Below are 17,039 nucleotides of genomic sequence, written 5' to 3'. Positions count from 1 at the left end.
TTTTTTTTTTTTTTTTTTTTTGTGTGGTCTCCCTGACAGGCTACCTTAGGCGTAAATAATTTCCATTTGAGTTGCAATTCCATGAGGAGTATTGTCTAAGTATTGTAAAAGCATATTAAATGATTTCCATCTTGGACTGGATTTTGGCTGTCAAACTCTGAAGATCAAGCTATATTAGTTTTAAGTAGTGCTAATACCCCCCAATTTCATACAGACGTATGAAACGGGAGTAGAGAGTTGGCTTAACTTCATTGAAAGTGTTGAGCATGTATTTAGTGTCATGAACATGGGCAGTGGCAGCCATAACATCACAGAGTCAGTGTGGCACTGAGGAAAGCCAGGCGACCCCCAAAATAGAGCAGTCACTGATTACCGCTATTTTACTAATTATGCTCCATTTATGTCTCCAATGGATGCATTTAATGAGAACATAATGGTGCCTTATTGAATTTCCACGCTATTTCCTTTCTCTTATGTGCCACAACAAGAGACTATCTGTAGTGACGTGATTTCTAGATAATCATCAATGGCTTCAGTGAATATGTTCATGACTTTATTCTTCTCTAGAGCTGTCAATTTAACATGATAATTTAATAATAATTTAGTGCCCCAGCCAAAGCCATCATTCTGCATGTGTACATATAGACCAATAAATTAAAAACAGCACAGACAGACTCACAAACACAAAATGGATTGTGAACTGTTCGCCAGCGATTGGTTTACGAGTCAAAATATGGTTTGTTTTATTCATATATCATTGGACATAATCCTTTTCTTGTAATGACTATCAGTGTTTTGTGTGCCACAATAATGTATTTGAATTACCCCATTATCAACAAAAGAATATTCATATATACAATTAAATGTTTTTAATTTAGAGTAATTGGCATATTGCAATTTATTTTTAAAAAATTATTGATTAAAAGCCCTATTTTTTATTATTATACACTTAAGACAGGCATTCATGCATATACTGTATCCATAGTCGCTTATATGATAAAATATGTTTAAATATATACTACATAGCGAATGAAACTAGCTGTTTCCGTCACCCTGTTTTTACGAGCATTTTGAAGTATCACATCAGAAACAAGTGACAGAAATGTTGAATTTAAAAAAAAAGAAGTTTTTACGTTCACTTGAGGTGGTTTTTGACTTGTGCGAAATTTTTTTAATGCAAATAACTGGAGATGGAGAGATGGAAATGCATTTGCCGAGTAAATTCCTCCTTGCGCATCAAAAAAGTCACGTGACTGCGCTACGGGACGGCATAACCTGACTAACCCGCAGACAGATCTTGTTAAACAGTATCTGAAATGTTGTTATGGTCATTCTTAAATGTCTGAGCAAAGTCTGTCGTCAAAATATTTCTGTAGAATTACCGTCTTGCGTGACTCAGTTCCAAAACAGCAGGCATCCACCTCCGAAAGCAATGACCGCATTTATTGTGTTTTGTCTGCCCTCTCTGAGGCACAAGTAATTTATTATAGATGAAAATTATATTTTTTAGTGGCTTCTCCTTCTTTTCTTAATGATATTAAGTGCCAGTTTATAAGGAAATTTTGTTCTCTTTGACTCGTTGGATTTAAACGATTATTTGCAAATGTTTTATGCGATATTACAATTTTGCGCATAAGTTAAAAATTCTCAACTTTTGATGGAAACGCAGCTAGTGACTGTGTGGGGAATGATACATTAATAAACATTGTATACGTGGCACAAATGCCACAAAAATAATAATTATAATGAAAAAAGGTCAAATGTGACAGTTCTAAAACAATTTCAAACCACTTTTAAGATTAAGATTTGGATTTCATGTGGTTTTTTGCTGTCTTGTGTGAACAAGGGCTTATTTAGAAAGACTCTGCTCAGAGACTCAGAGGTGGTCAAAGAGGTGTCTAGATGGAACAGTTGCACCACTGAATCCTCCCACTTAAATTAATCTTTGGAGATGTACACTGCTCAAGCCCTGCAGAGCAGCACGGTAACAGGGTAATCCATCTCATGAACCAGCATCCCATAATCCCCCACAATACCAGTGTAAAAGCCCAATAGATCATATCTGTAGCTGGGCTTTCCAAACAAAAGCATAGCCATATATATATATTTTAAGATTAACTTGATAGCCTTTCTTTATTTCCCATTTTGCCATTTTAGACTGAATCATGGCTGTCCATTTTTTTACAGCCTTTCACAAACAACACATGCCCTATGGACACAAGGGTCCTAAATCTTGTTCTCTCACTCTCTTAGAGTGTTTTTTAATGTGTGGAAGGGAGAGGTGGATACACAGTTTTTACACCAGTCTTTTGTGATGCATTTAGAAAAAAAAAGCAGTGGTAAATAATGACTGGCACTCTGGTCGGCTGATAGTTTTGGCTATCAGTGCAGGGAAATTAGCTTTTAAAATGCAGTTGGAAATCCATTTGGGTGATTGATGGCCGATGTGTCTAATAAATTTGAGCCGCTTTCGAGGAGGGCCGGCCCTCTACCATCCTTTATGCCTGTCATCATGAGCTGCGCGATTGGTAAAGTCGAGCGTGTCGGAAGCTAATTCCAGTGAGTGATTACCATTCAGATGAATTGGCTATCAGGATCCACTCTTTAATGAGAAGACCAGCGAGAATATAGTTTTCAATTCCTTTTTGAGATAAAACACAATTAAGTAGTCTATTAGGCACAGCTTTTATTTTCCAATAAAGACTCCTGGACAACAATACAATTGCATTGTGATATTTCTCTTTTATACAACTGTTAGTGCTGGTCAAATTGAGTGGCGTTTCATAAGCGTTGGAGGATAGATAGAAATGTTTAAGATCCATTTTGATGCATGAATACACTACTGCTAATAGGTGTTCTGTATCTACATTCTAGAAACATAATGCATTGTATCAAGAAGTGTATTTTGGACATTGTTATTGTGCAATGAGATAATGCAAAATAAAGCCAGGTGGCAGGGATTGAATATTCACTACACAACTGATCCCATATTGTCACTGTTCAGCAGGATTTAAAAAAATTTCATAGAACTTTATGTTCTTCCTCTCTGCCCTTATAATGCTTTATTCTTATTGAAATGAATAATTTTGTACTGATCTTTATTGCAGCATAACATAGATACTCTCAGACTGTGCATTAGTGGTGAAATGTCTACGCTGTTTCAGTGAGTCACTGAATTATTCACTTAACCGATTCGTTCTTTGTCAGTGAACAAAACACCTCTGCTGGGTTGCTCTAAAATGTGCAACAATTAATTTTTCTGTTGTTTTTCTATGTAAACAAGTGCTCGATTAATGTATTTGACTGTTGTGCTTGAGTCTGGTGTCTGTTGAAACATCATGCATGTGACAAGACATTCTAAAAACATGGTGCTCAAGTTAAAATAAGTTCTTGAAGCCTTGCGTTTTTTCTAATTTCACTGTCCTGCGTCAGACTTCCTTAAATGTAAAAAGAAATTCTGTGAATTCCGCTGTTGATTTCTTTAAAACTATTTTCATTGGTGGAGTAAAAACAGACAAAGAAACAGACAATATTATGTCTAAAAATTGAATATTAATTTTACACACCATCAGCTATCATGCTCGTGTCATATTCCTTAAATATAACCCGCAGCTCTTCAGAAGGACTGCTGTAATATATTTAATGGACTAAAAGAGTACAGTATATGTTCATAATGCCCCTGTGGGAAGAAGACCTCTCTTTTGAGCTGGACCACCCTGGGTGAGGAAACTCACGTCATGGCAATTTTGGCACTGACTAAATCCGGCTCTATATGTTGACCGCAGGGTTTAACGTATCACTGGACCCTCATCCAATCCTGCGGAAACCACCAGCAAAGTAAAAGCATATGCTTTAGGGGAAAGAGTGGGTGAAGAAATGTAAATGGTGTCATCAAGCACCCTTCGGTTTATCGTTCATTGTAATACCGCGTGCTTGTCTAATCCCCTTATTAAGAAGAAAACGAAAATGTTTGGGCTTTCATCTGAATTGCTGTACACAGCCAAAATACCACTGTCAAACCAAATTAAAATCATCATATATGCTGTAGGAGGGGAGACTCATAAATCTTCAAAGTGTACGCGCATGGATTTCTCATGCGCTACGTTGCCGACAGCTTTGGATGTTATAATCTTAAATGGTAATCGCCTGGTTGCCTCGGTGGGATTTACATTTTTTTCACGCTGTAATCTTGCATTTACAATGTCATTTACGTGACTTTGGCCTCTCCTCCTCTTGACATCTCTGTCTGGCTCTCGAGGTATAAGACTGACAACAGACAAGCCCCAGACACAACGCTTTGCTTTTCAAACCCCGGCGAGTGATGAACTTTTGGCATGCTGCTCATGTATGCAAACAGGCTTTGTTTCCTACACACACACACACAATCTTGATTGATGTTAAACTGAGAGCAAGCACTCGTGTTGCTGTCAGAGCTTGGCTAAGTCCCTTGAGCCTCCTGATTTCTTGACATTTGTAGATATAATATTCACGCAACAAGGAGCAGCTTTTGTGATGTGATCCTGCTGTAACACTTTAATCTGTTTAGACTGCCTCAATATTATGGCAGAGTAGAGAGAGGCCCATTCAATACAATCCATAGCTTGGGGCAAACACCTCGGTAGATCTGAGGTTTTTAATGAAATGGCTCTGCCTTATGTTCAAGTGAGAATGTTGGCTTCTATTGTTATATAGAAGTGGGTGAACTACTATTAATGGTGGGCAAAGATATAGATAGATAGATAGATAGATAGATAGATAGATAGATAGATAGATAGATAGATAGATAGATAGATAGATAGATAGATAGATAGATAGATAGATAGATAGATAGATAGATAGATAGATGGATGGATGGATGGATGGATGGATGGATGGATGGATGGATAGATGGATAGATGGATAGATGGATAGATAGATAGATATATTTGCACAGCTTTTTGTACGGATTTACTCATTTAATATAAATAAATATTTTTTTTTATAAATAAAATATTTTGTTGAGAGATGAAAAATTCTGACAAGTTTGTTTAAAAAAACGTAATGTTAAAAAAAATGATTTTTTTTTATTAATACAAAATGATGTTGTTTTTTAAAGAAAGATTTTATTAATTTTTATAAAATTTAGTAGTAAATGTAGTAACTATATAAAATTAATATAAAATGTAAAACACTTTAAAAGATAAATCTTTTTATTTAAATTTTTTTTAATATTTATTTAAACTAACTGTCCCCTCCATTTCAGCTCTAAAAGTCAACATGAAATAGAAATTCGCTCATCTATTTTCTAAATGCATGTTATAGATCTTATTGTGAACGACTTTTCTGTGAATGTTCTTTATTTTTATCCTTGCCATTTGTAATCAAAATGTCTTAATTTGATCTGGTGAAATGATAAGATTATAAAGATCTATCACTACTTCAATTATATTAATATTATATATACATTTAATTTTCAATACACATTTTCAAATTGGTATGATTTAGTTATGACATGAGAAACAATGTTGTTTGTTGTCTTTTTTTTTTTGTTTTATTTTTAAAGCTTAACAGACAATTATGAACTGCCATTATATGGAACGAAGCTGCGCAATGATAAAAATTAAATTAAATTAAAAAAAATTACAGTGTACATAGTGTACATATTTGAAAAAAATTAGAGCAAGTATATGATGACAGAATTTTAATATTTGTCTGAATTAGTCCTTTGTCCCCTAGAAATTTTGCACTAATCAATTAATTTTTGTTCAAGATTCCACCAGATAGTCATTTAACCTCTGTTTGTAAGATAGGAACATAGACTAATGACTCGTGTCATAGTTTTTGATTGAAATTAGTATATGGCTCAAAGTGGATGGTGTATTTCCCCAGGAGTAGCTGGTAATAAAGACAAACCACATGTGGAATTTGTTGATTGTCCCGTACCATGCTGTCATCTATCCCCCAATTACACCCATCATCACTCTCTAAATCCTCTTTGGAGTAAATTAGCTGCAGTATTATTCGGTGCTGGCCTGCTTTTCCTTTCTATGCTTTTTTCCTTTCCCTCTCTCTATCACTCCGTTTTAAAGCCTTTGAAACATCTCCAGCCCGAGCGCGCTCGAAACGAGCTGCACTTAGTAACCTGATGCTGGTCCCTGCCCTTAATGGTTTGCATTAGCTGCAAGCAATAAAATTAGTCCAGGTCCCTGCTAATGTTGGAATAATCATTTACAAAGATGGTTACCACATGCTGTAGCCGTTTCCCTCTCATTCCCCGTGCTGCCCTTTTTTCTCGGCCTCTCATTTTTTCTTTTATATGGCCTCTAATTCGCTGTTATTAATATTGAATAAAAACGCAATTTTCTGCAGCTTGCTCCAGGGCCCTGGGAATCATTTCAATGAATATTTCAGCACGTTATTTTAATCACAGCTGCACATATGCAGAGGGAGGGGGTCCCTGTTTTATTGGCCTGGGGTGTGGCTATGGTGAGACCCCAGCATCATTAAAACCCCTCTCCGGCTGCATAGAGGGTGCTACCTCTGATTTACAAGACTTGTTAAAAAACACAGTAAAAGGAGGCAAGCTGCGCCATTTATACTTGTAATTTGATAGCGTATTTGTTAATGGGACTTGCTGTTATTTATTTGTGGGCTGGAGAGCCGAGGCTGCTGTTTTGTGCCTAAGGGGTTCTCGTGCAAAAGCGTATCTGGGTTTCTGGAGCTAATGAACTTCATGAATTAGCTATATTTTACCAGATATCATTTGAATCTCCCTCATGTGTAACCTTTGGTTTGGGTGCCCTCCAGACTGCAATTCTCCATAGCATTGTATGTAGAGGATTACACTGCTGTATAATTTTAAGTGCTTTCTTTGTGTGTGTCTGTGGAAGCCCATTTCTTCCACATGAAAAAAAAAAAAATACATGCTTTGCTAAGCCCTAATTATGTCATAAAAGTTGTGAGTGATGATTACTAAGTCATTATTATAAGATAAACAGTCAGAATTATAACACACTAAGTATTCATTTTGACACACAAAAAAATGAAATTATGAGAAGTTCGAATATATGCAAGTAATAACTTTATTATGTAATGACTTTTATTTCATAAGAATGTCGTTGACATTTTATCTTATAATATTGATTATATTATCATTCCAATCATTCCAGTCTTTGTATATCTTATTATAGTATAATTTCATTATTGAATAATTTTACCTTTTCATGTCAAAATTTCACCTTTTCATTTTATAATTTGTACGTTTATCTCTTAATTGTGTAGTGTCGTAAGTTTGACTTATTGTCTCGTAATTGTTTTTTTTTAGTCTTGTAATTGTTTAATTTTCATAATTCCAACATTTTATGTCAAAATGAAGTTCTAGTATGTCATAGGTCTGACTTGTTGTCTCATAATTATGTCTTAGTATCTCATAATCTTGGCTTTTTGTCATAATTCCAACGTTTCATGTAATTTTTTTTTCCACTTCTTAATATTATTAGGAGTTTTCATATGATTTACAAAAGCATTATTTTTTTCTAATGTGAATTTTTCTAACGTGTGTTTCCATGTGTCTCTGATGTGTTTCTGTTGTAGTGCTTCACATTTGTGAATGTATTTTTAACAAAATGATAATATATTAATGTGCCAAAGTATGATGTGCCCTGTAGTAAGCAGGGCTTGTTACACCATGTAAAATGATATTCAGTGCTTTCATTTTTTAATTTTAGCTTTCCAACATGATTTTTTTTTTCTGATTCCTAACAGGAGTTCCTGTCTTTTCCCCTTTACCAGTCAGCTGCATGACTTCTGGCGTCTGGATTACTGGGAGGATGACCTCCGGAGGAGACGGAGATTCGTCCGAAACCCTTTTGGCTCCACCCACTTGGACATCACGTGCAAATCGCTGGAGGACTACGGTCAGTAATTCTGCCAACAGCCAATCAAAAATGTTGCTGGACTCTTTCATTCTAGCTCATTATCCCTAAATTGCGTTCATTTCATACAATGACATCATTGTTCACCAAATGGGATACACATATGCGAATTAGAATCAACTCTTGGACGCAACTAATATTCTCAGAGCTGAGAAACAGTTCGTTGTCAGCTTTATAGGTTGTATATTTATGAGCCTTGTCAATTGAACATGGCAAGAGGGCTTTATGGCAGGTTTTTATATCCTAACGGCACACATTGTTGAGAGGAAAATTGCGCGCTGTGCTTTTTTTTTTTACTGTTTCTGCCTTTTGCACTCAAACATTTTTCCTCATTGACCCGTTTGATCTTGCAGCATTGCCCACCGCACGGCTGTCGATTTGGCTCTGTGTCTCGCAACAGAGGCTTTAAAAGAGTAACGGTTCAATACTATTAACCACTGTGGGCACTTCTCCTCCAGGCATCAAACTGAAGATACGAGGGGGAGTGTATTAACCGAACAAGGGCAAATCTATTGATTCTCAAGTACAATGGGACGACTTCTCTATTGTGCACAGAATAGTTACTGTAACTATTTCCATTACACATGGGGAAACTTACAAGGGGGCAAGCAAAAAAAGCACATTTATTTTCAAAATCCACAATTGAACCCTTGGTATTAGCTCACACTTATGGGTAGAGGCATATGAGAGTGTTTTTTGACAGCATGTTTTGCTAAAATGCTTTTAAGGGCCACCTGGGATGACAATACATTGCACTTTCTAACCTAATGAAAATGATGCACTTTGATTACAGACAATACTCTGTGGTCTAAACACTTTACATTAACTAGTCAATTGCTGAATTTTGGTATGGATCTGTCCGGCGTTGGGGAAAGTTACTTTTAAAAGTAATGGATTACAATATTGTGTTAGTAAATAATTACGTTACTTAGTTACTTTTTGTGGAAGGTAAGGCATTACATAAGATGTGACAGTCAATAAATGAGAAAACAAAGTACCTTGTGTTACATATTTGAAAAAGTATCTATTTTCTTGTGCGTTTAAAAGTAATGCGTTACTTTAGTAGTTACTTGAAAAAGTAATCTGATTACTCATGCGTTACCTCCAACACTGCTTATGTCATTTTAAAGTGCGTTCTGTGACTTGTTATGCAGAGATATTGTGTCTATCTACACATCTGACCTTTTGTGCCCAACTGTTTTGAGGCCATGTCAGATGGCCTTTGTGTCCGAGCCAGAACACACACATGCACACTCGTACATACACATGCCAGCTGTTCCTTGACCTGCAGGTGGCCTCTCCTCATGTCACAACAGACTTTTTTCCCTCACTAATTCATTTTGCCACCATATCAAATCCACACTGTCTTTCAAACGTATTACCCAGTATATCTCTTGCATTTCTTCAGAAGCTCACACTGCTGCAGTATTCCTCTGGCCCGGCTTCTTTTTCTGCCTGTCCTTGGTAAGTTGTCAGTGCGTCTCAGTGGACCTGCGGTCTAGTGTCTGGGGCCGCTGTGATGGAGGACTTGTTGAGGTCCCCAGGCTTCTCCCAGTCCTTAATGAGTGGAATAATGCATAAGATTGTCATGTGAAAGGGATTGCCTGTAGTCAGATGTTACCCCCACAATGCCATAGAGAGAGAGAGAGAGCAAAGAACGACTTCTCGTAATGGGTTTTATAGAAACGGAGGGACTGTTTTCATAAACCAGCAGAACAGTGCTAAGCTTTAAAGACAAATGCAAGCTTATAATTATGAACTTTAATAAATTAAATATAAATTAAAAGAAAACAATAATGCAGTATATGTTTTTACTAAAAATAAAATGTTTAAAAATTAGAAATAAATAAAAATTTTATAATGTCCTATTTTTTATTTATTTATTTAGTCCATTGTATTTAAAAGCACTCTTATTTTTTCACTGGAATGAAAGTCCTCATATGTAACTCTGTACATATGCACATTGCAGAAGGTATATAAATCATCCTTTTAAGAAACTGTAAAAGTAAGTAGCTCTGTGCTTTGCTGAACTGGCAGTAGTGGAGGTTTACAGCTGCTTTTGTGATTGGCGGTCGATGTATGTTGAGTTAACGTAGGTGATTTGAATGAATTAACTGTTAAGGGTGCATATAAGTTTCCATTATTTTTTGCCAGAAGCCAAAGAGATTGAAAAATGACTGCTCTCAAATGTCAGAACACTGGCGGTTGACAGCAGTCACTGCATATGGGGCTTGTTTTTATTCACAATGACATATTTTCATAGAGCTTGTCTGCGTTAGAATGTACGCTGCGTTTTAGCAATATTTCAAATTTCTTCTCATGCGAAATGACATGGGTGGACATGAAATATGCCTCAGGTTCATTCGAAAAATGTTCTAACTGCCCTAGAAACAACATCATTATATTTGATTCATGGTAATTTAATGTATTTTCTGTGGCTGTAATACAATCTTAAATCACTGAAAATAGAGGAACGGCCTGAATTTAATGGGACCTCAAACGGCTGACTATGTTGTATAAGAATTTGATAAACCGTACTGCTCTGAGCCTCATTCCCAGGTACCTTTGCATATGTTTGTGGGGAAATAGCTCAGTTTAGTCTATTAGCCATGCTGACAAAATAGTGAGCATGTTACATGCGGATGTCAGTGGCCGAGTATATTGTTAGCTGATTGGAATTGGGCAAGCATGAAATGGAAGTCGGGTTAATATTGATCCTGCTCTTTAACAGCCTGTTCTACCTCCGAGTGTCCTTGCAGTCTCATCTTCAGGTGAGCAGCTCTGCCCTGACCCAATGAACCCCTCCAGACAGAGATCTTTATAGCTTGTTACATGATAAAGAGTAAAAGAGCGAGAAGAAAGGTGGAAGTAAGAGAGGTGTGATGATTCAATACAAGTTCAATAGAGGTAAATCAGCAAACGATGTTGATTACCAAAAAAATAAATGCCGACTTGTCACTCTGTTTGGTTAAGAAAAGCAGAAATGTGAGAAACTTACAATGGAAGTAATTGGGGCCAAAGACGTAAATGTTAAAATACTCACTATGTATAACCACAAGACGTAAACAGTATGCATGTTAGCATGATTTTAGTGTGAAAATAAATTGCTTGCTAACCTGTTCAGTTTTTTTTGCAATGCCTAAAACCCTAAAATAACTGTAAAAAATGAAAAATAAAAATAAATAAGTGATTTTAAAAAAATCCCCCTTTCTTTTCCATTGTAAGTGCCTCACTAAAACATCCCCAGAGGTTCTTAAAATGCCTTAAATTCAAATGTATGGTCATAAAAAGTTGTAAATATCTTAAATGGCATAACAGAAGTCATAATTAATATATTAAAAGGTCTTAAATGTGGTGACAAAAACAGGAAGTGTGATAAAAACCTAATGTAATCATTGAACTACAATAAACGTAAGTGCTGCAAGTTCAAAGTCAAAATGCGGCATTGTTGCATGTTTTACAGGACTTATTGTCTCAGCAAACCCCAATATCTAAACATCTAACATTAACCAGTAAATTGTTGAATTTTGGTATACTTATGTCCAGTGTTGGGGAAGTTATTATTTAAAACTAATGGATAACAATATTGTGTTATTTCATAAAAAAAGTACTAATTACGTTAGCCTGCTTAGTTTTTATGGTTAGTAACGCATTACAGGAAAGGTGTCAGTCAATAAATGGGTAATGGATAAAAGTAATGTGTTACTTTACTAGATACTTTAAAAAAAGTAATCTGCAAGTTCAAAGGCTAAATGCGGCACTATTGTAGGTTTTACAGGATTTATTGTCTCAGCAAAGTTTCCTTTAATTAGCATGTGAAAGTCTAATCAAATCAGCCCAAATATTTAAACATGCAGGCGTTCTAATTCTAAATCTGCAGAGCTGTCTGTGAAATTCTGTGCATTTAGATTCCATGTGGGCTTTGTAATCAGCCATATTGGGTCTGTATGTGTGATACCAAATGCTTCTCACATGAGTAAAACCATAACAAAAACTTTGCATGGGTCTCCAGTTTCACTTTACGAAGTTGGGTTCCCTTTTCCAGAGCTGACTGCAGAATTCCTGTCGTTTGATCGACGAGCGCAGCAAGCCCACTTTGCCACATTGTTTGTGTGCAAATGCACTTATGGCACATGTGCAACATTTTGTTTGAGTTATTAGAGACATAGATCTAAACGTCCCACAATCCCGTTTTCCGTCTTAGTACATTGTGTATTTTTACAAAAGGCATCTCATCTGTCAGTCCCAGAATGGAAAGATACATCAGATGCAATTACTGCTTAAATGGAATATTGTGTCATTCTTTATATATAAATATATTTCCTAAATTTTTGGCTCTTTCATTTAAAGCTACAAGTGCGCATGACTCAAGTGGGGCAATAAAAGTGCAAGGCAAATACTCTAGAGCTCCAACCATAAATAAAACATGGACTCTGAGCAACAATAACCAACTAAATGAAGGCCCGTTTGAAGCCTGAAAAAAACTTGAACAGTAAAACTACCGAGCACTTAAATATTTCCACCTTGGGAGCTGCTCTCACAAACTGTAAAATTCCTTTTGCCACAAGCTATGCACAGTTTTTCGTTTGATGTGACTTTTGAAAGAAAAGGCCAAGTAAAGAGATCAGTGTGTTGAAGAAGTCACATAGTGATGGAATGACAGAAATGAATTGCAAACTAGAATCTTTTTTTCTTTCCTTTTTCAAAGCCTTCAAAACCCCGAGTTACTCATCAAGTAACAGTTTTGAGCCGCTGAAGGAGCTATTTTGAGCCCACTTCAAATATTTGGTTTTCATCATATTGTGCTAGTCAGTGGATATAAGTTTAGAGCTACATCTACTTCAGCACATTTTGATTTGTTTGTTATTCTACACGTATGTCAGTCACTCAATGACAGCTCCCCGTCCCCCAGCTGTATGGATCATATCCAAGCTTTTAGCGAAGAACATCATTCAAGTCCCACCACGACTGGCAGACCAGCCATCACCTGGTCTTTCTCAACCCTGCTGCGTCATGCCAAATTTGTGCCCTGGGTAACATAAACCCTCTGATGGCAGAGTGGGTAAGCCGTGCTGGGCTTGAATAGCCTCACTGTTGGCCATGATGGCTCACAGGAGTCCAGTGAACGAGCTTCAGGGGTGCCGATAAACGAGATGGTTGACAATACAAGCAAGGGGTTCTTTGGAGTCTGAGTTGTAGTGATCTCGAGTTCCCATCAAGCCTCATTCCTAAGACTGACAAATGATCGTCTGTGTTACTAGATATCCCATATATGTGGCCATGTAGGCTTTCTATCAAAGCTTGCCATTTAAGAGAAAAAACAGGAAGCTACTGTACCTGTCTCATTGCTCAAAATAGCAACATGCATCACTGTGTTCCAGAAGCTAGTGAGTTTTTGTAGGCAAGATTCATAGCGCTCCCGATATGAAGGATGTTCCAAAAGGTAGGAACATAATTATAGCCAAGTTCTAATTTAACTTTATGTGGCAGCACTGCATTTGTATTTTTTGGCATTAGAATCCATTACAGTGGGTTTGGTAGAAAAAAAGATATCCAAGATGGCGGGTGACTTAGGATAAACATAAATGTGCTGTAATTCATTCAATATAAAATCAGAGTATTTTACTCGATATCATTATGTGCCACATGTTTATGCTAGTTAGAGTAACACAGGGAAAGGTTTAAAGGAATAGTTCACCCAAAAATTAAAATTTGCTGAAAATTTACTCCCAGAGACAGTTTATTTCTTCATCGGAACAGATTTGGAGAAAATTAAGCATTACATAACCTGCTCTACAGTGAATGGGTACCATCAGAATGAGAGTCCAAGCAGCTGATAAAAACATCACAAAAATCAACAACATATCATCATTTTTTTCCAGCTAAAATACGAGTACATTTTCAGAATTTTTTTATTTTGTGACCATGTACATGGACAACATTAAAAATGCTTTTTGATCTATGTTTTAAATTCATGACAATTAATTGTGAACACAAATAGCCTGGTGGCACAGATGGATTACCATAATGGCAAAGAGCACACGTTGATTAATGTTATTCTATGATATGATGCATTATCCAGTGGTTCAATTAACATTCAACCTTTTTCCCACCAGAATGTTCATTTTTAGTGATATAAAATTGATTTAATGTGAACATGATGATATATTAGCATCAATGATGTTTGTAGCTATTACTAGGGGCTATCAGAACTAGGAATGTCTACAGGTTAGCATCAAATACAGCAACTGACGAAATGCAGCAACCAGGTCCACTGGGACTTTATGTATGCACAGGTTTGTTTTCCTTCTTGTGGCCTTTTTTTTAAAACATCCTAAAGTTAAATACTTTTTTAAACTCACTTTTTCCCCCTCAAACTCTCCCCATTTGCTCAGGATCATTTTCTTGTCAAAATCCGCCTGGTTTATTTTGTCTGCATTGCACTGAGGTCCTAAGCTTTATCTTGCCAGTCAAGACTGGAGCTCAGCTCCATCAGCTCTCCCTGCTTTAATACAGGCATAATGACGGTTTACAGAATTACGGTCTTAAGTTTCCCTCCGTCTGCTTTGATCCATGACCGCTTTGTGCCTCTAAATGTTACACGCTCCCTATTTCCGAAAAGCGGTCCCACTTCTTCCTTGGCTCTGATGAAAGCTCCTGAGATATGAGACAGAGCAGGAAGCCCGCTATGTTATTTTATTTTTTTTCCCTCACTCTCCTTCTCTTTTTCCTTCTTCATCTGTGTAGTGGTGTTGACAACATTCAAACGTGACCACTTTGAGACAAGGTACATGAACCCCACGGGAGTGTAGGGAACATTTTAAATGCTGCACTGAAAAGTAACACGTCAAAAGAATGTCAGACACTTTCTATTTCTGATAAGCGTTTCTTATTTCCTTTTTTTCCACAGAATCTCTCTGTTCTGGTGTATCAGACAAATCTGACCTTATACAAGACGAATCCAGTGTGCAGTGACGTGTGTCAGGCCTGACTGCTATTTTTCTCTCTTTTATTTAGTAATTAAAGCTGATGAATGATCTTTTTTGTTCGATAACAAAAAAAAAAGTGGCTACACACTTTTTTGCATCATTTTTCTTTTTCTCTCTGATAAGGCTGCTTGATGAGCTTTGGTGTCATCAGCAGTCTCTTAATTGCGTTGTCGGTTCAATCTCGTTCCCGTCCAGATTTAGAGAACGGATTGCACTATGCCTAATGAACTTTGAAATGTAGACGGGTCTACACATGCTTTATCATGAGTCTCTTTAATGGAGAATTAAACCGTTTAGAGTAAAATGTTATAGTTTGCCTGTGTTTTGAGTGAGGATTTAGCAATAAAACGTGTTTATTTCAATTTGACATCATTGCTGATACTTATTCCAGATAGAGTTTGTTCCTATAACAAGGTCTTTGATCCCAGAAATAAAGTGTTAAGGCCTGTTCAGACAAAGGACGTTAACTGCAACGATAATGATAACGATGTTGTTCTAAAATTCTGTCTGAATTTAAAAAAAAGAGGGATGCATTATAAATATCGGCACGATATTTAATGCACATCTCATCAGTAAAGCCGGTTCTGTAATCAGCTGTAAATCTCTACACGTGCGTGCTTTCACATGGAGCAGCATTTACTGTACTACACAGCAAAACGTGCAAAATATGATCATGGTTTTGCGCAGCTTGTCAGTGAACAACGGCTCTGTGTAGTAAATGCTGCTCCATGTGAAAGCACGCACATGTAGAGATTTACCACAGATTCCAGAACTGGCTTTACTGACTAGATGCGCATTAATATCGTGTCGATATTTATCGTGCATTCCTCAAAAGAATAGCAGATTCAACACCACAGCTATAAGCCCACAGAGAAACAATTTCTTTGGAATCACTTTAGATTAGTTGTTCTCAAGATTAGTGGTTCTCAACCACATTCCTGGAGGACCCCCGTCACGGCACAGTTTGTACGTCTCTTTAATCAAACGCACCTGATTCAGGTGACCTGCTCATTAGTAGAGACTCACAGACTTGAAATGGGTGTGTCAGACAAAGGAGACATGCAAAATGTGCAGTGTTAGGGGTCCTCCAGGAATGTGGTAGAGAACCATTGCTCTAGATGACTCAGTTCCAATAGTTTCTAACACAATCTGATATAATGACATCTTTATTCACATGGCACAGCTGATTTCTTTTCATATCAGCAGCCAATGAGGTTACTGCTCAACATTCAAATACTTGGTTAGCGCTTGCTATAGCAGTTGCAGCATGCTTCAGAAACCCTCCACCTTCCCCAGCTCCACCTGTATAGATCTGCTATGGGGTGATTTCATGTGTTATATATGAGAGTTATTTCATATATATGCTCACAGCAGCATGTCTGTGAATGTATTTGGAGTAGCAAGTTTTAGTACTTGCTCTCCCACAGCAGTGTAGATGATCTATTCTGGCAAGACCAAACACATTATCACTGGCATGTACATTACCATGCAAAACCTCTCTGAGAGTTGTCATGACAGGAATATAGATATTTTTATATATATATGTATTTTTTTTTTTTTTTTTTTTTTGAATAGGCCTTTAAAAAAAAAATCCTATGTTGCTTGGTTACCATTATCTATTTATCTGTTGTGGCTTATTGATTTTCTGTGGACTCAAGATTCATATAAAGATACACAAAAACCTGGCCAAAAAATCACACCATAAAAAAAAAAGAAAAATTAATAAACCCACCACATGTTTTTTACAATATAAAATGATTCGCTGCACAGTATAATTTTTAATGTATGTATTTTTATATTTATTTTTTAATGTGTCTTTTATGCCTTGTGATTCTCAAATGTACTTAAGTACAAATAATGTCCGTTTTCATCACCCTTGTCTCTCTGCAGGCCCTGAGGAAGACGAGGCCCTGAGAGGGAGGAAGGGCTTCCGCAGCCAGCCGGTGGTCAGCCAGAGCCCTGAGACAGAGCTGATGCTGGAGGGGGACGATGACGCTGTCAGTCTGCTGCAGGAAAAAGAGGTGGACAACTTGGCAGGTGAGTCAACCTACTGTATACACAATACACAGTGCAATCTGTATGGTGATGGTTCTCCATCCAGCATGCAGAGTAAGTCATACACATCAGTTTCATGATG

General features: G+C 36.9%; 1 pseudogene; it reads left to right on the top strand.

Annotated features, from left to right (window-relative positions):
* Positions 1-17,039, top strand: part of LOC109076556 — a 247,798-nt pseudogene that overhangs the window by 148,615 nt on the left and 82,144 nt on the right.

This window comes from Cyprinus carpio, chromosome B15 (genome assembly GCF_018340385.1).
Source record: "Cyprinus carpio isolate SPL01 chromosome B15, ASM1834038v1, whole genome shotgun sequence".
NCBI lineage: Eukaryota > Metazoa > Chordata > Actinopteri > Cypriniformes > Cyprinidae > Cyprinus > Cyprinus carpio.
Note: the sequence above shows the minus strand (reverse complement) of the source record. Positions and strands in the feature narration are given on the sequence as shown.